We start from the raw sequence: 23252 nt of genomic DNA on the forward strand, positions 1-23252 counted from the left end.
AGTGGTCTAGTGGTCTAAGACGCAACCTTTTAAACTCGTTGAGACCCGGGTTCGAATCCCGGTCGGGGGGATGACTTTCTGGTGCAGATTAATTGGCACCACTCAAAGAAAGTCTCCCCTCCTGAGCGCTAATGCTCCACCCTCACCACCGCCACCTTTTCCTCTCCTTGACAAACAGACAGACAGTCCAGTTCGGGAGCGCAGCTTGCATTTGAAAGCAGACCCTGCTTGTTCAAAGTCAACGGCACCAAGTTATTTTGCACTTTGAATTATATCGCTACGTGCGAGCGGCATTCAGCCTAGGAGAAGAAAGAAATACCACTGAGCTGAGAAAGTAAGTGTAATATATCAGCTTTATTCTCAGTAATAATACATACATACACACACACACACAGAGACGCTGGGAAAGAGCTGTTTTTCCTTTTGAATATCTCCCCACAGGGAGGTGCACCGTTCCCAGAGACACTGCAATACTGGGTCGATGCGTGGAGTGGACGGAGCAAGCCCCTGTTCCATCTCCCTGTTCCAAAAATCAATTTAATATATGGTCCCCAGATAGGGGACGTATCAGATATTAAACTGATAAGAACAGATTTTTTTTTTTTTTTTTTTTTTTTTCCTGACACTCTGGGGTGCCTTATTGCCTTACAGATTCATTCCAGATTCCTTGCAGTGACATTACATCAAGCCAAAGCTCTACAAGCCAAAGCTCGACACTCTGCCCGAGGGGATTTCTCCCTGACTGCATCCCCCCGGCATACAATGGCAGGAAGGCTCCAAATGGTTGCCTTCCCCCACTTGACCACTTGATCTTAGCCAAAAGGCCGAGAAGCGATGACGCGCTCGATGCGAATTGATCTCGGCTCCTGTTTGCACTCCCTCTTTGGTCTCTGGCTGCCTGTGTTTAATGCAGTCTAGAAGCACTGCCGTTCTCTCCCACTCTGGCCACATTTTTGCCACCGTTTCTAATTGCAACAGTGGATGAGTTTAAAGATTTTGCCATTTTTTTCCCTTTCTTGCCAGGATTGCTTGACAGATTGGTAAATTTGCCAGTAGGCCACCAATCAGATGGGAGAGGGTTGGGTCTCACCGGACCTCCGTCAGTCAGTCTCAGTCACTAACGAACTGCCGTGGAAGGAGACCTCTTTAAGGAAAACTAGTGACGTGGCGTGACGTGTCTCACAGTGAGTGAGTGAGATTGCAACGGCCAATTGAGAAAGAGGTGAGGTGCTGACAATCGGCAGCTCGTGTTGAAACATTCATTCCACGGCAGGCAAGACCAATGAAAAAAAATACTGCAGATGCTGGCTCGGCTGGCTGGCTGGCTGGCTGGAAATGGGAAATAAAAACACAAGACGTGTTAAAGGCTGGCTAAACTGTCGAAAGAAACAAGGCGTTAATGTTTCAGAAGTGCCTATTGAAAGGTGTCTCTCAAGCTGCTCCCTGACTGGGCCCTGTCCATTGTCATGTTAATCGCTGGTTAAACTGTCGGAAGAAACAAGGCGTTAATGTTTCAGAAGTGCATATTGAAAAATGTCTTTCAAACTGCTCCCTGACTGGGCCCCGTTCATTGTCATGTTAATCCCAGGGCGGGGCGGGACTGCTTTGACCAGGAGACCTGTTTTCCGGGACGCAGGTGTGACATTCCAGGGAGGCACCTACTTTGTGCTGATTCGAAACTACGACTACAACGGCAACTTGCAGTTCTATATTACAACAACAACGCGCTGCATTGAAACTAAAAGTTAGATTTTCAATCCCATAGTCCACCAATCGGATGGGAGACGGTGTGTGTCTGTGTGTGTGTGTGTGTCAGTGTCAGTCAGTCTCTCTCTCTAACTCTAACTCAGAGCTGCTGTGGAAGGAAACCTTTTTAAAAAGAACTTGCATATTGAAAAAAAGATGTGTCTCAAGCTGCCGGGCCCTGTCCATTGTCACGTTAATGGCAGGGCGGGCAGGACTGCTTTGACCAGGAGACCTGTTTTCTGGGACGCAGGTGTGAGATTCCAGGGGACCTGCTTTGTGCTGATTTCCCTGCGTGCGTGCGTGCGTCCGTCCCTCCCTGCCTCCCTCCCCCCAGGCCTTCCTTCTGAACACCTTTGTCGTTTAATCGAGGGTCAAAAGCCTGCCTGTGAAAGGGAAGGATCAGCCGGTCGGCCCCCTGCTGGTCGCTGCTGCCAGCGCAGCGCAGCGCAGCAGGCGTGCGTGTCCTCAGCCTCTTGTACAAGTTCCCAGGGAGTTGAGGCAGTTCCCTCCAGTGGTCTAGTGGTCTAAGACGCAACCTTTTAAACTCGTTGAGACCCGGGTTCGAATCCCGGTCGGGGGGATGACTTTCTGGTGCAGATTAATTGGCACCACTCAAAGAAAGTCTCCCCTCCTGAGCGCTAATGCTCCACCCTCACCACCGCCACCTTTTCCTCTCCTTGACAAACAGACAGACAGTCCAGTTCGGGAGCGCAGCTTGCATTTGAAAGCAGACCCTGCTTGTTCAAAGTCAACGGCACCAAGTTATTTTGCACTTTGAATTATATCGCTACGTGCGAGCGGCATTCAGCCTAGGAGAAGAAAGAAATACCACTGAGCTGAGAAAGTAAGTGTAATATATCAGCTTTATTCTCAGTAATAATACATACATACACACACACACACAGAGACGCTGGGAAAGAGCTGTTTTTCCTTTTGAATATCTCCCCACAGGGAGGTGCACCGTTCCCAGAGACACTGCAATACTGGGTCGATGCGTGGAGTGGACGGAGCAAGCCCCTGTTCCATCTCCCTGTTCCAAAAATCAATTTAATATATGGTCCCCAGATAGGGGACGTATCAGATATTAAACTGATAAGAACAGATTTTTTTTTTTTTTTTTTTTTTTTTCCTGACACTCTGGGGTGCCTTATTGCCTTACAGATTCATTCCAGATTCCTTGCAGTGACATTACATCAAGCCAAAGCTCTACAAGCCAAAGCTCGACACTCTGCCCGAGGGGATTTCTCCCTGACTGCATCCCCCCGGCATACAATGGCAGGAAGGCTCCAAATGGTTGCCTTCCCCCACTTGACCACTTGATCTTAGCCAAAAGGCCGAGAAGCGATGACGCGCTCGATGCGAATTGATCTCGGCTCCTGTTTGCACTCCCTCTTTGGTCTCTGGCTGCCTGTGTTTAATGCAGTCTAGAAGCACTGCCGTTCTCTCCCACTCTGGCCACATTTTTGCCACCGTTTCTAATTGCAACAGTGGATGAGTTTAAAGATTTTGCCATTTTTTTCCCTTTCTTGCCAGGATTGCTTGACAGATTGGTAAATTTGCCAGTAGGCCACCAATCAGATGGGAGAGGGTTGGGTCTCACCGGACCTCCGTCAGTCAGTCTCAGTCACTAACGAACTGCCGTGGAAGGAGACCTCTTTAAGGAAAACTAGTGACGTGGCGTGACGTGTCTCACAGTGAGTGAGTGAGATTGCAACGGCCAATTGAGAAAGAGGTGAGGTGCTGACAATCGGCAGCTCGTGTTGAAACATTCATTCCACGGCAGGCAAGACCAATGAAAAAAAATACTGCAGATGCTGGCTCGGCTGGCTGGCTGGCTGGCTGGAAATGGGAAATAAAAACACAAGACGTGTTAAAGGCTGGCTAAACTGTCGAAAGAAACAAGGCGTTAATGTTTCAGAAGTGCCTATTGAAAGGTGTCTCTCAAGCTGCTCCCTGACTGGGCCCTGTCCATTGTCATGTTAATCGCTGGTTAAACTGTCGGAAGAAACAAGGCGTTAATGTTTCAGAAGTGCATATTGAAAAATGTCTTTCAAACTGCTCCCTGACTGGGCCCCGTTCATTGTCATGTTAATCCCAGGGCGGGGCGGGACTGCTTTGACCAGGAGACCTGTTTTCCGGGACGCAGGTGTGACATTCCAGGGAGGCACCTACTTTGTGCTGATTCGAAACTACGACTACAACGGCAACTTGCAGTTCTATATTACAACAACAACGCGCTGCATTGAAACTAAAAGTTAGATTTTCAATCCCATAGTCCACCAATCGGATGGGAGACGGTGTGTGTCTGTGTGTGTGTGTGTGTCAGTGTCAGTCAGTCTCTCTCTCTAACTCTAACTCAGAGCTGCTGTGGAAGGAAACCTTTTTAAAAAGAACTTGCATATTGAAAAAAAGATGTGTCTCAAGCTGCCGGGCCCTGTCCATTGTCACGTTAATGGCAGGGCGGGCAGGACTGCTTTGACCAGGAGACCTGTTTTCTGGGACGCAGGTGTGAGATTCCAGGGGACCTGCTTTGTGCTGATTTCCCTGCGTGCGTGCGTGCGTCCGTCCCTCCCTGCCTCCCTCCCCCCAGGCCTTCCTTCTGAACACCTTTGTCGTTTAATCGAGGGTCAAAAGCCTGCCTGTGAAAGGGAAGGATCAGCCGGTCGGCCCCCTGCTGGTCGCTGCTGCCAGCGCAGCGCAGCGCAGCAGGCGTGCGTGTCCTCAGCCTCTTGTACAAGTTCCCAGGGAGTTGAGGCAGTTCCCTCCAGTGGTCTAGTGGTCTAAGACGCAACCTTTTAAACTCGTTGAGACCCGGGTTCGAATCCCGGTCGGGGGGATGACTTTCTGGTGCAGATTAATTGGCACCACTCAAAGAAAGTCTCCCCTCCTGAGCGCTAATGCTCCACCCTCACCACCGCCACCTTTTCCTCTCCTTGACAAACAGACAGACAGTCCAGTTCGGGAGCGCAGCTTGCATTTGAAAGCAGACCCTGCTTGTTCAAAGTCAACGGCACCAAGTTATTTTGCACTTTGAATTATATCGCTACGTGCGAGCGGCATTCAGCCTAGGAGAAGAAAGAAATACCACTGAGCTGAGAAAGTAAGTGTAATATATCAGCTTTATTCTCAGTAATAATACATACATACACACACACACACAGAGACGCTGGGAAAGAGCTGTTTTTCCTTTTGAATATCTCCCCACAGGGAGGTGCACCGTTCCCAGAGACACTGCAATACTGGGTCGATGCGTGGAGTGGACGGAGCAAGCCCCTGTTCCATCTCCCTGTTCCAAAAATCAATTTAATATATGGTCCCCAGATAGGGGACGTATCAGATATTAAACTGATAAGAACAGATTTTTTTTTTTTTTTTTTTTTTTTTCCTGACACTCTGGGGTGCCTTATTGCCTTACAGATTCATTCCAGATTCCTTGCAGTGACATTACATCAAGCCAAAGCTCTACAAGCCAAAGCTCGACACTCTGCCCGAGGGGATTTCTCCCTGACTGCATCCCCCCGGCATACAATGGCAGGAAGGCTCCAAATGGTTGCCTTCCCCCACTTGACCACTTGATCTTAGCCAAAAGGCCGAGAAGCGATGACGCGCTCGATGCGAATTGATCTCGGCTCCTGTTTGCACTCCCTCTTTGGTCTCTGGCTGCCTGTGTTTAATGCAGTCTAGAAGCACTGCCGTTCTCTCCCACTCTGGCCACATTTTTGCCACCGTTTCTAATTGCAACAGTGGATGAGTTTAAAGATTTTGCCATTTTTTTCCCTTTCTTGCCAGGATTGCTTGACAGATTGGTAAATTTGCCAGTAGGCCACCAATCAGATGGGAGAGGGTTGGGTCTCACCGGACCTCCGTCAGTCAGTCTCAGTCACTAACGAACTGCCGTGGAAGGAGACCTCTTTAAGGAAAACTAGTGACGTGGCGTGACGTGTCTCACAGTGAGTGAGTGAGATTGCAACGGCCAATTGAGAAAGAGGTGAGGTGCTGACAATCGGCAGCTCGTGTTGAAACATTCATTCCACGGCAGGCAAGACCAATGAAAAAAAATACTGCAGATGCTGGCTCGGCTGGCTGGCTGGCTGGCTGGAAATGGGAAATAAAAACACAAGACGTGTTAAAGGCTGGCTAAACTGTCGAAAGAAACAAGGCGTTAATGTTTCAGAAGTGCCTATTGAAAGGTGTCTCTCAAGCTGCTCCCTGACTGGGCCCTGTCCATTGTCATGTTAATCGCTGGTTAAACTGTCGGAAGAAACAAGGCGTTAATGTTTCAGAAGTGCATATTGAAAAATGTCTTTCAAACTGCTCCCTGACTGGGCCCCGTTCATTGTCATGTTAATCCCAGGGCGGGGCGGGACTGCTTTGACCAGGAGACCTGTTTTCCGGGACGCAGGTGTGACATTCCAGGGAGGCACCTACTTTGTGCTGATTCGAAACTACGACTACAACGGCAACTTGCAGTTCTATATTACAACAACAACGCGCTGCATTGAAACTAAAAGTTAGATTTTCAATCCCATAGTCCACCAATCGGATGGGAGACGGTGTGTGTCTGTGTGTGTGTGTGTGTCAGTGTCAGTCAGTCTCTCTCTCTAACTCTAACTCAGAGCTGCTGTGGAAGGAAACCTTTTTAAAAAGAACTTGCATATTGAAAAAAAGATGTGTCTCAAGCTGCCGGGCCCTGTCCATTGTCACGTTAATGGCAGGGCGGGCAGGACTGCTTTGACCAGGAGACCTGTTTTCTGGGACGCAGGTGTGAGATTCCAGGGGACCTGCTTTGTGCTGATTTCCCTGCGTGCGTGCGTGCGTCCGTCCCTCCCTGCCTCCCTCCCCCCAGGCCTTCCTTCTGAACACCTTTGTCGTTTAATCGAGGGTCAAAAGCCTGCCTGTGAAAGGGAAGGATCAGCCGGTCGGCCCCCTGCTGGTCGCTGCTGCCAGCGCAGCGCAGCGCAGCAGGCGTGCGTGTCCTCAGCCTCTTGTACAAGTTCCCAGGGAGTTGAGGCAGTTCCCTCCAGTGGTCTAGTGGTCTAAGACGCAACCTTTTAAACTCGTTGAGACCCGGGTTCGAATCCCGGTCGGGGGGATGACTTTCTGGTGCAGATTAATTGGCACCACTCAAAGAAAGTCTCCCCTCCTGAGCGCTAATGCTCCACCCTCACCACCGCCACCTTTTCCTCTCCTTGACAAACAGACAGACAGTCCAGTTCGGGAGCGCAGCTTGCATTTGAAAGCAGACCCTGCTTGTTCAAAGTCAACGGCACCAAGTTATTTTGCACTTTGAATTATATCGCTACGTGCGAGCGGCATTCAGCCTAGGAGAAGAAAGAAATACCACTGAGCTGAGAAAGTAAGTGTAATATATCAGCTTTATTCTCAGTAATAATACATACATACACACACACACACAGAGACGCTGGGAAAGAGCTGTTTTTCCTTTTGAATATCTCCCCACAGGGAGGTGCACCGTTCCCAGAGACACTGCAATACTGGGTCGATGCGTGGAGTGGACGGAGCAAGCCCCTGTTCCATCTCCCTGTTCCAAAAATCAATTTAATATATGGTCCCCAGATAGGGGACGTATCAGATATTAAACTGATAAGAACAGATTTTTTTTTTTTTTTTTTTTTTTTTCCTGACACTCTGGGGTGCCTTATTGCCTTACAGATTCATTCCAGATTCCTTGCAGTGACATTACATCAAGCCAAAGCTCTACAAGCCAAAGCTCGACACTCTGCCCGAGGGGATTTCTCCCTGACTGCATCCCCCCGGCATACAATGGCAGGAAGGCTCCAAATGGTTGCCTTCCCCCACTTGACCACTTGATCTTAGCCAAAAGGCCGAGAAGCGATGACGCGCTCGATGCGAATTGATCTCGGCTCCTGTTTGCACTCCCTCTTTGGTCTCTGGCTGCCTGTGTTTAATGCAGTCTAGAAGCACTGCCGTTCTCTCCCACTCTGGCCACATTTTTGCCACCGTTTCTAATTGCAACAGTGGATGAGTTTAAAGATTTTGCCATTTTTTTCCCTTTCTTGCCAGGATTGCTTGACAGATTGGTAAATTTGCCAGTAGGCCACCAATCAGATGGGAGAGGGTTGGGTCTCACCGGACCTCCGTCAGTCAGTCTCAGTCACTAACGAACTGCCGTGGAAGGAGACCTCTTTAAGGAAAACTAGTGACGTGGCGTGACGTGTCTCACAGTGAGTGAGTGAGATTGCAACGGCCAATTGAGAAAGAGGTGAGGTGCTGACAATCGGCAGCTCGTGTTGAAACATTCATTCCACGGCAGGCAAGACCAATGAAAAAAAATACTGCAGATGCTGGCTCGGCTGGCTGGCTGGCTGGCTGGAAATGGGAAATAAAAACACAAGACGTGTTAAAGGCTGGCTAAACTGTCGAAAGAAACAAGGCGTTAATGTTTCAGAAGTGCCTATTGAAAGGTGTCTCTCAAGCTGCTCCCTGACTGGGCCCTGTCCATTGTCATGTTAATCGCTGGTTAAACTGTCGGAAGAAACAAGGCGTTAATGTTTCAGAAGTGCATATTGAAAAATGTCTTTCAAACTGCTCCCTGACTGGGCCCCGTTCATTGTCATGTTAATCCCAGGGCGGGGCGGGACTGCTTTGACCAGGAGACCTGTTTTCCGGGACGCAGGTGTGACATTCCAGGGAGGCACCTACTTTGTGCTGATTCGAAACTACGACTACAACGGCAACTTGCAGTTCTATATTACAACAACAACGCGCTGCATTGAAACTAAAAGTTAGATTTTCAATCCCATAGTCCACCAATCGGATGGGAGACGGTGTGTGTCTGTGTGTGTGTGTGTGTCAGTGTCAGTCAGTCTCTCTCTCTAACTCTAACTCAGAGCTGCTGTGGAAGGAAACCTTTTTAAAAAGAACTTGCATATTGAAAAAAAGATGTGTCTCAAGCTGCCGGGCCCTGTCCATTGTCACGTTAATGGCAGGGCGGGCAGGACTGCTTTGACCAGGAGACCTGTTTTCTGGGACGCAGGTGTGAGATTCCAGGGGACCTGCTTTGTGCTGATTTCCCTGCGTGCGTGCGTGCGTCCGTCCCTCCCTGCCTCCCTCCCCCCAGGCCTTCCTTCTGAACACCTTTGTCGTTTAATCGAGGGTCAAAAGCCTGCCTGTGAAAGGGAAGGATCAGCCGGTCGGCCCCCTGCTGGTCGCTGCTGCCAGCGCAGCGCAGCGCAGCAGGCGTGCGTGTCCTCAGCCTCTTGTACAAGTTCCCAGGGAGTTGAGGCAGTTCCCTCCAGTGGTCTAGTGGTCTAAGACGCAACCTTTTAAACTCGTTGAGACCCGGGTTCGAATCCCGGTCGGGGGGATGACTTTCTGGTGCAGATTAATTGGCACCACTCAAAGAAAGTCTCCCCTCCTGAGCGCTAATGCTCCACCCTCACCACCGCCACCTTTTCCTCTCCTTGACAAACAGACAGACAGTCCAGTTCGGGAGCGCAGCTTGCATTTGAAAGCAGACCCTGCTTGTTCAAAGTCAACGGCACCAAGTTATTTTGCACTTTGAATTATATCGCTACGTGCGAGCGGCATTCAGCCTAGGAGAAGAAAGAAATACCACTGAGCTGAGAAAGTAAGTGTAATATATCAGCTTTATTCTCAGTAATAATACATACATACACACACACACACAGAGACGCTGGGAAAGAGCTGTTTTTCCTTTTGAATATCTCCCCACAGGGAGGTGCACCGTTCCCAGAGACACTGCAATACTGGGTCGATGCGTGGAGTGGACGGAGCAAGCCCCTGTTCCATCTCCCTGTTCCAAAAATCAATTTAATATATGGTCCCCAGATAGGGGACGTATCAGATATTAAACTGATAAGAACAGATTTTTTTTTTTTTTTTTTTTTTTTTCCTGACACTCTGGGGTGCCTTATTGCCTTACAGATTCATTCCAGATTCCTTGCAGTGACATTACATCAAGCCAAAGCTCTACAAGCCAAAGCTCGACACTCTGCCCGAGGGGATTTCTCCCTGACTGCATCCCCCCGGCATACAATGGCAGGAAGGCTCCAAATGGTTGCCTTCCCCCACTTGACCACTTGATCTTAGCCAAAAGGCCGAGAAGCGATGACGCGCTCGATGCGAATTGATCTCGGCTCCTGTTTGCACTCCCTCTTTGGTCTCTGGCTGCCTGTGTTTAATGCAGTCTAGAAGCACTGCCGTTCTCTCCCACTCTGGCCACATTTTTGCCACCGTTTCTAATTGCAACAGTGGATGAGTTTAAAGATTTTGCCATTTTTTTCCCTTTCTTGCCAGGATTGCTTGACAGATTGGTAAATTTGCCAGTAGGCCACCAATCAGATGGGAGAGGGTTGGGTCTCACCGGACCTCCGTCAGTCAGTCTCAGTCACTAACGAACTGCCGTGGAAGGAGACCTCTTTAAGGAAAACTAGTGACGTGGCGTGACGTGTCTCACAGTGAGTGAGTGAGATTGCAACGGCCAATTGAGAAAGAGGTGAGGTGCTGACAATCGGCAGCTCGTGTTGAAACATTCATTCCACGGCAGGCAAGACCAATGAAAAAAAATACTGCAGATGCTGGCTCGGCTGGCTGGCTGGCTGGCTGGAAATGGGAAATAAAAACACAAGACGTGTTAAAGGCTGGCTAAACTGTCGAAAGAAACAAGGCGTTAATGTTTCAGAAGTGCCTATTGAAAGGTGTCTCTCAAGCTGCTCCCTGACTGGGCCCTGTCCATTGTCATGTTAATCGCTGGTTAAACTGTCGGAAGAAACAAGGCGTTAATGTTTCAGAAGTGCATATTGAAAAATGTCTTTCAAACTGCTCCCTGACTGGGCCCCGTTCATTGTCATGTTAATCCCAGGGCGGGGCGGGACTGCTTTGACCAGGAGACCTGTTTTCCGGGACGCAGGTGTGACATTCCAGGGAGGCACCTACTTTGTGCTGATTCGAAACTACGACTACAACGGCAACTTGCAGTTCTATATTACAACAACAACGCGCTGCATTGAAACTAAAAGTTAGATTTTCAATCCCATAGTCCACCAATCGGATGGGAGACGGTGTGTGTCTGTGTGTGTGTGTGTGTCAGTGTCAGTCAGTCTCTCTCTCTAACTCTAACTCAGAGCTGCTGTGGAAGGAAACCTTTTTAAAAAGAACTTGCATATTGAAAAAAAGATGTGTCTCAAGCTGCCGGGCCCTGTCCATTGTCACGTTAATGGCAGGGCGGGCAGGACTGCTTTGACCAGGAGACCTGTTTTCTGGGACGCAGGTGTGAGATTCCAGGGGACCTGCTTTGTGCTGATTTCCCTGCGTGCGTGCGTGCGTCCGTCCCTCCCTGCCTCCCTCCCCCCAGGCCTTCCTTCTGAACACCTTTGTCGTTTAATCGAGGGTCAAAAGCCTGCCTGTGAAAGGGAAGGATCAGCCGGTCGGCCCCCTGCTGGTCGCTGCTGCCAGCGCAGCGCAGCGCAGCAGGCGTGCGTGTCCTCAGCCTCTTGTACAAGTTCCCAGGGAGTTGAGGCAGTTCCCTCCAGTGGTCTAGTGGTCTAAGACGCAACCTTTTAAACTCGTTGAGACCCGGGTTCGAATCCCGGTCGGGGGGATGACTTTCTGGTGCAGATTAATTGGCACCACTCAAAGAAAGTCTCCCCTCCTGAGCGCTAATGCTCCACCCTCACCACCGCCACCTTTTCCTCTCCTTGACAAACAGACAGACAGTCCAGTTCGGGAGCGCAGCTTGCATTTGAAAGCAGACCCTGCTTGTTCAAAGTCAACGGCACCAAGTTATTTTGCACTTTGAATTATATCGCTACGTGCGAGCGGCATTCAGCCTAGGAGAAGAAAGAAATACCACTGAGCTGAGAAAGTAAGTGTAATATATCAGCTTTATTCTCAGTAATAATACATACATACACACACACACACAGAGACGCTGGGAAAGAGCTGTTTTTCCTTTTGAATATCTCCCCACAGGGAGGTGCACCGTTCCCAGAGACACTGCAATACTGGGTCGATGCGTGGAGTGGACGGAGCAAGCCCCTGTTCCATCTCCCTGTTCCAAAAATCAATTTAATATATGGTCCCCAGATAGGGGACGTATCAGATATTAAACTGATAAGAACAGATTTTTTTTTTTTTTTTTTTTTTTTTCCTGACACTCTGGGGTGCCTTATTGCCTTACAGATTCATTCCAGATTCCTTGCAGTGACATTACATCAAGCCAAAGCTCTACAAGCCAAAGCTCGACACTCTGCCCGAGGGGATTTCTCCCTGACTGCATCCCCCCGGCATACAATGGCAGGAAGGCTCCAAATGGTTGCCTTCCCCCACTTGACCACTTGATCTTAGCCAAAAGGCCGAGAAGCGATGACGCGCTCGATGCGAATTGATCTCGGCTCCTGTTTGCACTCCCTCTTTGGTCTCTGGCTGCCTGTGTTTAATGCAGTCTAGAAGCACTGCCGTTCTCTCCCACTCTGGCCACATTTTTGCCACCGTTTCTAATTGCAACAGTGGATGAGTTTAAAGATTTTGCCATTTTTTTCCCTTTCTTGCCAGGATTGCTTGACAGATTGGTAAATTTGCCAGTAGGCCACCAATCAGATGGGAGAGGGTTGGGTCTCACCGGACCTCCGTCAGTCAGTCTCAGTCACTAACGAACTGCCGTGGAAGGAGACCTCTTTAAGGAAAACTAGTGACGTGGCGTGACGTGTCTCACAGTGAGTGAGTGAGATTGCAACGGCCAATTGAGAAAGAGGTGAGGTGCTGACAATCGGCAGCTCGTGTTGAAACATTCATTCCACGGCAGGCAAGACCAATGAAAAAAAATACTGCAGATGCTGGCTCGGCTGGCTGGCTGGCTGGCTGGAAATGGGAAATAAAAACACAAGACGTGTTAAAGGCTGGCTAAACTGTCGAAAGAAACAAGGCGTTAATGTTTCAGAAGTGCCTATTGAAAGGTGTCTCTCAAGCTGCTCCCTGACTGGGCCCTGTCCATTGTCATGTTAATCGCTGGTTAAACTGTCGGAAGAAACAAGGCGTTAATGTTTCAGAAGTGCATATTGAAAAATGTCTTTCAAACTGCTCCCTGACTGGGCCCCGTTCATTGTCATGTTAATCCCAGGGCGGGGCGGGACTGCTTTGACCAGGAGACCTGTTTTCCGGGACGCAGGTGTGACATTCCAGGGAGGCACCTACTTTGTGCTGATTCGAAACTACGACTACAACGGCAACTTGCAGTTCTATATTACAACAACAACGCGCTGCATTGAAACTAAAAGTTAGATTTTCAATCCCATAGTCCACCAATCGGATGGGAGACGGTGTGTGTCTGTGTGTGTGTGTGTGTCAGTGTCAGTCAGTCTCTCTCTCTAACTCTAACTCAGAGCTGCTGTGGAAGGAAACCTTTTTAAAAAGAACTTGCATATTGAAAAAAAGATGTGTCTCAAGCTGCCGGGCCCTGTCCATTGTCACGTTAATGGCAGGGCGGGCAGGACTGCTTTGACCAGGAGACCTGTTTTCTGGGACGCAGGTGTGAGATTCCAGGGGACCTGCTTTGTGCTGATTTCCCTGCGTGCGTGCGTGCGTCCGTCCCTCCCTGCCTCCCTCCCCCCAGGCCTTCCTTCTGAACACCTTTGTCGTTTAATCGAGGGTCAAAAGCCTGCCTGTGAAAGGGAAGGATCAGCCGGTCGGCCCCCTGCTGGTCGCTGCTGCCAGCGCAGCGCAGCGCAGCAGGCGTGCGTGTCCTCAGCCTCTTGTACAAGTTCCCAGGGAGTTGAGGCAGTTCCCTCCAGTGGTCTAGTGGTCTAAGACGCAACCTTTTAAACTCGTTGAGACCCGGGTTCGAATCCCGGTCGGGGGGATGACTTTCTGGTGCAGATTAATTGGCACCACTCAAAGAAAGTCTCCCCTCCTGAGCGCTAATGCTCCACCCTCACCACCGCCACCTTTTCCTCTCCTTGACAAACAGACAGACAGTCCAGTTCGGGAGCGCAGCTTGCATTTGAAAGCAGACCCTGCTTGTTCAAAGTCAACGGCACCAAGTTATTTTGCACTTTGAATTATATCGCTACGTGCGAGCGGCATTCAGCCTAGGAGAAGAAAGAAATACCACTGAGCTGAGAAAGTAAGTGTAATATATCAGCTTTATTCTCAGTAATAATACATACATACACACACACACACAGAGACGCTGGGAAAGAGCTGTTTTTCCTTTTGAATATCTCCCCACAGGGAGGTGCACCGTTCCCAGAGACACTGCAATACTGGGTCGATGCGTGGAGTGGACGGAGCAAGCCCCTGTTCCATCTCCCTGTTCCAAAAATCAATTTAATATATGGTCCCCAGATAGGGGACGTATCAGATATTAAACTGATAAGAACAGATTTTTTTTTTTTTTTTTTTTTTTTTCCTGACACTCTGGGGTGCCTTATTGCCTTACAGATTCATTCCAGATTCCTTGCAGTGACATTACATCAAGCCAAAGCTCTACAAGCCAAAGCTCGACACTCTGCCCGAGGGGATTTCTCCCTGACTGCATCCCCCCGGCATACAATGGCAGGAAGGCTCCAAATGGTTGCCTTCCCCCACTTGACCACTTGATCTTAGCCAAAAGGCCGAGAAGCGATGACGCGCTCGATGCGAATTGATCTCGGCTCCTGTTTGCACTCCCTCTTTGGTCTCTGGCTGCCTGTGTTTAATGCAGTCTAGAAGCACTGCCGTTCTCTCCCACTCTGGCCACATTTTTGCCACCGTTTCTAATTGCAACAGTGGATGAGTTTAAAGATTTTGCCATTTTTTTCCCTTTCTTGCCAGGATTGCTTGACAGATTGGTAAATTTGCCAGTAGGCCACCAATCAGATGGGAGAGGGTTGGGTCTCACCGGACCTCCGTCAGTCAGTCTCAGTCACTAACGAACTGCCGTGGAAGGAGACCTCTTTAAGGAAAACTAGTGACGTGGCGTGACGTGTCTCACAGTGAGTGAGTGAGATTGCAACGGCCAATTGAGAAAGAGGTGAGGTGCTGACAATCGGCAGCTCGTGTTGAAACATTCATTCCACGGCAGGCAAGACCAATGAAAAAAAATACTGCAGATGCTGGCTCGGCTGGCTGGCTGGCTGGCTGGAAATGGGAAATAAAAACACAAGACGTGTTAAAGGCTGGCTAAACTGTCGAAAGAAACAAGGCGTTAATGTTTCAGAAGTGCCTATTGAAAGGTGTCTCTCAAGCTGCTCCCTGACTGGGCCCTGTCCATTGTCATGTTAATCGCTGGTTAAACTGTCGGAAGAAACAAGGCGTTAATGTTTCAGAAGTGCATATTGAAAAATGTCTTTCAAACTGCTCCCTGACTGGGCCCCGTTCATTGTCATGTTAATCCCAGGGCGGGGCGGGACTGCTTTGACCAGGAGACCTGTTTTCCGGGACGCAGGTGTGACATTCCAGGGAGGCACCTACTTTGTGCTGATTCGAAACTACGACTACAACGGCAACTTGCAGTTCTATATTACAACAACAACGCGCTGCATTGAAACTAAAAGTTAGATTTTCAATCCCATAGTCCACCAATCGGATGGGAGACGGTGTGTGTCTGTGTGTGTGTGTGTGTTTGAGAGAGAGTCAGTGTCAGTCAGTCTCTCTCTCTAACTCTAACTCAGAGCTGCTGTGGAAGGAAACCTTTTTAAAAAGAACTTGCATATTGAAAAAAAGATGTGTCTCAAGCTGCCGGGCCCTGTCCATTGTCACGTTAATGGCAGGGCGGGCAGGACTGCTTTGACCAGGAGACCTGTTTTCTGGGACGCAGGTGTGAGATTCCAGGGGACCTGCTTTGTGCTGATTTCCCTGCGTGCGTGCGTGCGTCCGTCCCTCCCTGCCTCCCTCCCCCCAGGCCTTCCTTCTGAACACCTTTGTCGTTTAATCGAGGGTCAAAAGCCTGCCTGTGAAAGGGAAGGATCAGCCGGTCGGCCCCCTGCTGGTCGCTGCTGCCAGCGCAGCGCAGCGCAGCAGGCGTGCGTGTCCTCAGCCTCTTGTACAAGTTCCCAGGGAGTTGAGGCAGTTCCCTCCAGTGGTCTAGTGGTCTAAGACGCAACCTTTTAAACTCGTTGAGACCCGGGTTCGAATCCCGGTCGGGGGGATGACTTTCTGGTGCAGATTAATTGGCACCACTCAAAGAAAGTCTCCCCTCCTGAGCGCTAATGCTCCACCCTCACCACCGCCACCTTTTCCTCTCCTTGACAAACAGACAGACAGTCCAGTTCGGGAGCGCAGCTTGCATTTGAAAGCAGACCCTGCTTGTTCAAAGTCAACGGCACCAAGTTATTTTGCACTTTGAATTATATCGCTACGTGCGAGCGGCATTCAGCCTAGGAGAAGAAAGAAATACCACTGAGCTGAGAAAGTAAGTGTAATATATCAGCTTTATTCTCAGTAATAATACATACATACACACACACACACAGAGACGCTGGGAAAGAGCTGTTTTTCCTTTTGAATATCTCCCCACAGGGAGGTGCACCGTTCCCAGAGACACTGCAATACTGGGTCGATGCGTGGAGTGGACGGAGCAAGCCCCTGTTCCATCTCCCTGTTCCAAAAATCAATTTAATATATGGTCCCCAGATAGGGGACGTATCAGATATTAAACTGATAAGAACAGATTTTTTTTTTTTTTTTTTTTTTTTTCCTGACACTCTGGGGTGCCTTATTGCCTTACAGATTCATTCCAGATTCCTTGCAGTGACATTACATCAAGCCAAAGCTCTACAAGCCAAAGCTCGACACTCTGCCCGAGGGGATTTCTCCCTGACTGCATCCCCCCGGCATACAATGGCAGGAAGGCTCCAAATGGTTGCCTTCCCCCACTTGACCACTTGATCTTAGCCAAAAGGCCGAGAAGCGATGACGCGCTCGATGCGAATTGATCTCGGCTCCTGTTTGCACTCCCTCTTTGGTCTCTGGCTGCCTGTGTTTAATGCAGTCTAGAAGCACTGCCGTTCTCTCCCACTCTGGCCACATTTTTGCCACCGTTTCTAATTGCAACAGTGGATGAGTTTAAAGATTTTGCCATTTTTTTCCCTTTCTTGCCAGGATTGCTTGACAGATTGGTAAATTTGCCAGTAGGCCACCAATCAGATGGGAGAGGGTTGGGTCTCACCGGACCTCCGTCAGTCAGTCTCAGTCACTAACGAACTGCCGTGGAAGGAGACCTCTTTAAGGAAAACTAGTGACGTGGCGTGACGTGTCTCACAGTGAGTGAGTGAGATTGCAACGGCCAATTGAGAAAGAGGTGAGGTGCTGACAATCGGCAGCTCGTGTTGAAACATTCATTCCACGGCAGGCAAGACCAATGAAAAAAAATACTGCAGATGCTGGCTCGGCTGGCTGGCTGGCTGGCTGGAAATGGGAAATAAAAACACAAGACGTGTTAAAGGCTGGCTAAACTGTCGAAAGAAACAAGGCGTTAATGTTTCAGAAGTGCCTATTGAAAGGTGTCTCTCAAGCTGCTCCCTGACTGGGCCCTGTCCATTGTCATGTTAATCGCTGTAAACTGTCGGAAGAAACAAGGCGTTAATGTTTCAGAAGTGCATATTGAAAAATGTCTTTCAAACTGCTCCCTGACTGGGCCCCGTTCATTGTCATGTTAATCCCAGGGCGGGGCGGGACTGCTTTGACCAGGAGACCTGTTTTCCGGGACGCAGGTGTGACATTCCAGGGAGGCACCTACTTTGTGCTGATTCGAAACTACGACTACAACGGCAACTTGCAGTTCTATATTACAACAACAACGCGCTGCATTGAAACTAAAAGTTAGATTTTCAATCCCATAGTCCACCAATCGGATGGGAGACGGTGTGTGTCTGTGTGTGTGTGTGTGTCAGTGTCAGTCAGTCTCTCTCTCTAACTCTAACTCAGAGCTGCTGTGGAAGGAAACCTTTTTAAAAAGAACTTGCATATTGAAAAAAAGATGTGTCTCAAGCTGCCGGGCCCTGTCCATTGTCACGTTAATGGCAGGGCGGGCAGGACTGCTTTGACCAGGAGACCTGTTTTCTGGGACGCAGGTGTGAGATTCCAGGGGACCTGCTTTGTGCTGATTTCCCTGCGTGCGTGCGTGCGTCCGTCCCTCCCTGCCTCCCTCCCCCCAGGCCTTCCTTCTGAACACCTTTGTCGTTTAATCGAGGGTCAAAAGCCTGCCTGTGAAAGGGAAGGATCAGCCGGTCGGCCCCCTGCTGGTCGCTGCTGCCAGCGCAGCGCAGCGCAGCAGGCGTGCGTGTCCTCAGCCTCTTGTACAAGTTCCCAGGGAGTTGAGGCAGTTCCCTCCAGTGGTCTAGTGGTCTAAGACGCAACCTTTTAAACTCGTTGAGACCCGGGTTCGAATCCCGGTCGGGGGGATGACTTTCTGGTGCAGATTAATTGGCACCACTCAAAGAAAGTCTCCCCTCCTGAGCGCTAATGCTCCACCCTCACCACCGCCACCTTTTCCTCTCCTTGACAAACAGACAGACAGTCCAGTTCGGGAGCGCAGCTTGCATTTGAAAGCAGACCCTGCTTGTTCAAAGTCAACGGCACCAAGTTATTTTGCACTTTGAATTATATCGCTACGTGCGAGCGGCATTCAGCCTAGGAGAAGAAAGAAATACCACTGAGCTGAGAAAGTAAGTGTAATATATCAGCTTTATTCTCAGTAATAATACATACATACACACACACACACAGAGACGCTGGGAAAGAGCTGTTTTTCCTTTTGAATATCTCCCCACAGGGAGGTGCACCGTTCCCAGAGACACTGCAATACTGGGTCGATGCGTGGAGTGGACGGAGCAAGCCCCTGTTCCATCTCCCTGTTCCAAAAATCAATTTAATATATGGTCCCCAGATAGGGGACGTATCAGATATTAAACTGATAAGAACAGATTTTTTTTTTTTTTTTTTTTTTTTTCCTGACACTCTGGGGTGCCTTATTGCCTTACAGATTCATTCCAGATTCCTTGCAGTGACATTACATCAAGCCAAAGCTCTACAAGCCAAAGCTCGACACTCTGCCCGAGGGGATTTCTCCCTGACTGCATCCCCCCGGCATACAATGGCAGGAAGGCTCCAAATGGTTGCCTTCCCCCACTTGACCACTTGATCTTAGCCAAAAGGCCGAGAAGCGATGACGCGCTCGATGCGAATTGATCTCGGCTCCTGTTTGCACTCCCTCTTTGGTCTCTGGCTGCCTGTGTTTAATGCAGTCTAGAAGCACTGCCGTTCTCTCCCACTCTGGCCACATTTTTGCCACCGTTTCTAATTGCAACAGTGGATGAGTTTAAAGATTTTGCCATTTTTTTCCCTTTCTTGCCAGGATTGCTTGACAGATTGGTAAATTTGCCAGTAGGCCACCAATCAGATGGGAGAGGGTTGGGTCTCACCGGACCTCCGTCAGTCAGTCTCAGTCACTAACGAACTGCCGTGGAAGGAGACCTCTTTAAGGAAAACTAGTGACGTGGCGTGACGTGTCTCACAGTGAGTGAGTGAGATTGCAACGGCCAATTGAGAAAGAGGTGAGGTGCTGACAATCGGCAGCTCGTGTTGAAACATTCATTCCACGGCAGGCAAGACCAATGAAAAAAAATACTGCAGATGCTGGCTCGGCTGGCTGGCTGGCTGGCTGGAAATGGGAAATAAAAACACAAGACGTGTTAAAGGCTGGCTAAACTGTCGAAAGAAACAAGGCGTTAATGTTTCAGAAGTGCCTATTGAAAGGTGTCTCTCAAGCTGCTCCCTGACTGGGCCCTGTCCATTGTCATGTTAATCGCTGGTTAAACTGTCGGAAGAAACAAGGCGTTAATGTTTCAGAAGTGCATATTGAAAAATGTCTTTCAAACTGCTCCCTGACTGGGCCCCGTTCATTGTCATGTTAATCCCAGGGCGGGGCGGGACTGCTTTGACCAGGAGACCTGTTTTCCGGGACGCAGGTGTGACATTCCAGGGAGGCACCTACTTTGTGCTGATTCGAAACTACGACTACAACGGCAACTTGCAGTTCTATATTACAACAACAACGCGCTGCATTGAAACTAAAAGTTAGATTTTCAATCCCATAGTCCACCAATCGGATGGGAGACGGTGTGTGTCTGTGTGTGTGTGTGTGTTTGAGAGAGAGTCAGTGTCAGTCAGTCTCTCTCTCTAACTCTAACTCAGAGCTGCTGTGGAAGGAAACCTTTTTAAAAAGAACTTGCATATTGAAAAAAAGATGTGTCTCAAGCTGCCGGGCCCTGTCCATTGTCACGTTAATGGCAGGGCGGGCAGGACTGCTTTGACCAGGAGACCTGTTTTCTGGGACGCAGGTGTGAGATTCCAGGGGACCTGCTTTGTGCTGATTTCCCTGCGTGCGTGCGTGCGTCCGTCCCTCCCTGCCTCCCTCCCCCCAGGCCTTCCTTCTGAACACCTTTGTCGTTTAATCGAGGGTCAAAAGCCTGCCTGTGAAAGGGAAGGATCAGCCGGTCGGCCCCCTGCTGGTCGCTGCTGCCAGCGCAGCGCAGCGCAGCAGGCGTGCGTGTCCTCAGCCTCTTGTACAAGTTCCCAGGGAGTTGAGGCAGTTCCCTCCAGTGGTCTAGTGGTCTAAGACGCAACCTTTTAAACTCGTTGAGACCCGGGTTCGAATCCCGGTCGGGGGGATGACTTTCTGGTGCAGATTAATTGGCACCACTCAAAGAAAGTCTCCCCTCCTGAGCGCTAATGCTCCACCCTCACCACCGCCACCTTTTCCTCTCCTTGACAAACAGACAGACAGTCCAGTTCGGGAGCGCAGCTTGCATTTGAAAGCAGACCCTGCTTGTTCAAAGTCAACGGCACCAAGTTATTTTGCACTTTGAATTATATCGCTACGTGCGAGCGGCATTCAGCCTAGGAGAAGAAAGAAATACCACTGAGCTGAGAAAGTAAGTGTAATATATCAGCTTTATTCTCAGTAATAATACATACATACACACACACACACAGAGACGCTGGGAAAGAGCTGTTTTTCCTTTTGAATATCTCCCCACAGGGAGGTGCACCGTTCCCAGAGACACTGCAATACTGGGTCGATGCGTGGAGTGGACGGAGCAAGCCCCTGTTCCATCTCCCTGTTCCAAAAATCAATTTAATATATGGTCCCCAGATAGGGGACGTATCAGATATTAAACTGATAAGAACAGATTTTTTTTTTTTTTTTTTTTTTTTTCCTGACACTCTGGGGTGCCTTATTGCCTTACAGATTCATTCCAGATTCCTTGCAGTGACATTACATCAAGCCAAAGCTCTACAAGCCAAAGCTCGACACTCTGCCCGAGGGGATTTCTCCCTGACTGCATCCCCCCGGCATACAATGGCAGGAAGGCTCCAAATGGTTGCCTTCCCCCACTTGACCACTTGATCTTAGCCAAAAGGCCGAGAAGCGATGACGCGCTCGATGCGAATTGATCTCGGCTCCTGTTTGCACTCCCTCTTTGGTCTCTGGCTGCCTGTGTTTAATGCAGTCTAGAAGCACTGCCGTTCTCTCCCACTCTGGCCACATTTTTGCCACCGTTTCTAATTGCAACAGTGGATGAGTTTAAAGATTTTGCCATTTTTTTCCCTTTCTTGCCAGGATTGCTTGACAGATTGGTAAATTTGCCAGTAGGCCACCAATCAGATGGGAGAGGGTTGGGTCTCACCGGACCTCCGTCAGTCAGTCTCAGTCACTAACGAACTGCCGTGGAAGGAGACCTCTTTAAGGAAAACTAGTGACGTGGCGTGACGTGTCTCACAGTGAGTGAGTGAGATTGCAACGGCCAATTGAGAAAGAGGTGAGGTGCTGACAATCGGCAGCTCGTGTTGAAACATTCATTCCACGGCAGGCAAGACCAATGAAAAAAAATACTGCAGATGCTGGCTCGGCTGGCTGGCTGGCTGGCTGGAAATGGGAAATAAAAACACAAGACGTGTTAAAGGCTGGCTAAACTGTCGAAAGAAACAAGGCGTTAATGTTTCAGAAGTGCCTATTGAAAGGTGTCTCTCAAGCTGCTCCCTGACTGGGCCCTGTCCATTGTCATGTTAATCGCTGGTTAAACTGTCGGAAGAAACAAGGCGTTAATGTTTCAGAAGTGCATATTGAAAAATGTCTTTCAAACTGCTCCCTGACTGGGCCCCGTTCATTGTCATGTTAATCCCAGGGCGGGGCGGGACTGCTTTGACCAGGAGACCTGTTTTCCGGGACGCAGGTGTGACATTCCAGGGAGGCACCTACTTTGTGCTGATTCGAAACTACGACTACAACGGCAACTTGCAGTTCTATATTACAACAACAACGCGCTGCATTGAAACTAAAAGTTAGATTTTCAATCCCATAGTCCACCAATCGGATGGGAGACGGTGTGTGTCTGTGTGTGTGTGTGTGTCAGTGTCAGTCAGTCTCTCTCTCTAACTCTAACTCAGAGCTGCTGTGGAAGGAAACCTTTTTAAAAAGAACTTGCATATTGAAAAAAAGATGTGTCTCAAGCTGCCGGGCCCTGTCCATTGTCACGTTAATGGCAGGGCGGGCAGGACTGCTTTGACCAGGAGACCTGTTTTCTGGGACGCAGGTGTGAGATTCCAGGGGACCTGCTTTGTGCTGATTTCCCTGCGTGCGTGCGTGCGTCCGTCCCTCCCTGCCTCCCTCCCCCCAGGCCTTCCTTCTGAACACCTTTGTCGTTTAATCGAGGGTCAAAAGCCTGCCTGTGAAAGGGAAGGATCAGCCGGTCGGCCCCCTGCTGGTCGCTGCTGCCAGCGCAGCGCAGCGCAGCAGGCGTGCGTGTCCTCAGCCTCTTGTACAAGTTCCCAGGGAGTTGAGGCAGTTCCCTCCAGTGGTCTAGTGGTCTAAGACGCAACCTTTTAAACTCGTTGAGACCCGGGTTCGAATCCCGGTCGGGGGGATGACTTTCTGGTGCAGATTAATTGGCACCACTCAAAGAAAGTCTCCCCTCCTGAGCGCTAATGCTCCACCCTCACCACCGCCACCTTTTCCTCTCCTTGACAAACAGACAGACAGTCCAGTTCGGGAGCGCAGCTTGCATTTGAAAGCAGACCCTGCTTGTTCAAAGTCAACGGCACCAAGTTATTTTGCACTTTGAATTATATCGCTACGTGCGAGCGGCATTCAGCCTAGGAGAAGAAAGAAATACCACTGAGCTGAGAAAGTAAGTGTAATATATCAGCTTTATTCTCAGTAATAATACATACATACACACACACACACAGAGACGCTGGGAAAGAGCTGTTTTTCCTTTTGAATATCTCCCCACAGGGAGGTGCACCGTTCCCAGAGACACTGCAATACTGGGTCGATGCGTGGAGTGGACGGAGCAAGCCCCTGTTCCATCTCCCTGTTCCAAAAATCAATTTAATATATGGTCCCCAGATAGGGGACGTATCAGATATTAAACTGATAAGAACAGATTTTTTTTTTTTTTTTTTTTTTTTTCCTGACACTCTGGGGTGCCTTATTGCCTTACAGATTCATTCCAGATTCCTTG

General features: G+C 49.4%; 11 pseudogenes; all 11 read right to left on the bottom strand.

Annotated features, from left to right (window-relative positions):
* Positions 1-440: 440 nt before the first annotated feature.
* On the bottom strand, positions 441-653 carry LOC137319533 (U2 spliceosomal RNA; annotated as a pseudogene).
* A 2043-nt stretch (positions 654-2696) lies between these two features.
* LOC137319534 (U2 spliceosomal RNA) lies at positions 2697-2909 on the bottom strand (annotated as a pseudogene).
* Positions 2910-4952: 2043 nt separating this feature from the next.
* On the bottom strand, positions 4953-5165 carry LOC137319535 (U2 spliceosomal RNA; annotated as a pseudogene).
* A 2043-nt stretch (positions 5166-7208) lies between these two features.
* On the bottom strand, positions 7209-7421 carry LOC137319536 (U2 spliceosomal RNA; annotated as a pseudogene).
* Positions 7422-9464: 2043 nt separating this feature from the next.
* On the bottom strand, positions 9465-9677 carry LOC137319537 (U2 spliceosomal RNA; annotated as a pseudogene).
* A 2043-nt stretch (positions 9678-11720) lies between these two features.
* On the bottom strand, positions 11721-11933 carry LOC137319538 (U2 spliceosomal RNA; annotated as a pseudogene).
* A 2043-nt stretch (positions 11934-13976) lies between these two features.
* On the bottom strand, positions 13977-14189 carry LOC137319540 (U2 spliceosomal RNA; annotated as a pseudogene).
* A 2055-nt stretch (positions 14190-16244) lies between these two features.
* LOC137319541 (U2 spliceosomal RNA) lies at positions 16245-16457 on the bottom strand (annotated as a pseudogene).
* A 2041-nt stretch (positions 16458-18498) lies between these two features.
* Positions 18499-18711, bottom strand: LOC137319542 (U2 spliceosomal RNA; annotated as a pseudogene).
* Positions 18712-20766: 2055 nt separating this feature from the next.
* Positions 20767-20979, bottom strand: LOC137319543 (U2 spliceosomal RNA; annotated as a pseudogene).
* A 2043-nt stretch (positions 20980-23022) lies between these two features.
* Positions 23023-23235, bottom strand: LOC137319544 (U2 spliceosomal RNA; annotated as a pseudogene).
* Between the last annotated feature and the right edge of the window lie 17 nt (positions 23236-23252).

The sequence above is a fragment of the Heptranchias perlo genome, unplaced genomic scaffold (assembly GCF_035084215.1).
Source record: "Heptranchias perlo isolate sHepPer1 unplaced genomic scaffold, sHepPer1.hap1 HAP1_SCAFFOLD_860, whole genome shotgun sequence".
NCBI classification, from domain to species: domain Eukaryota; kingdom Metazoa; phylum Chordata; class Chondrichthyes; order Hexanchiformes; family Hexanchidae; genus Heptranchias; species Heptranchias perlo.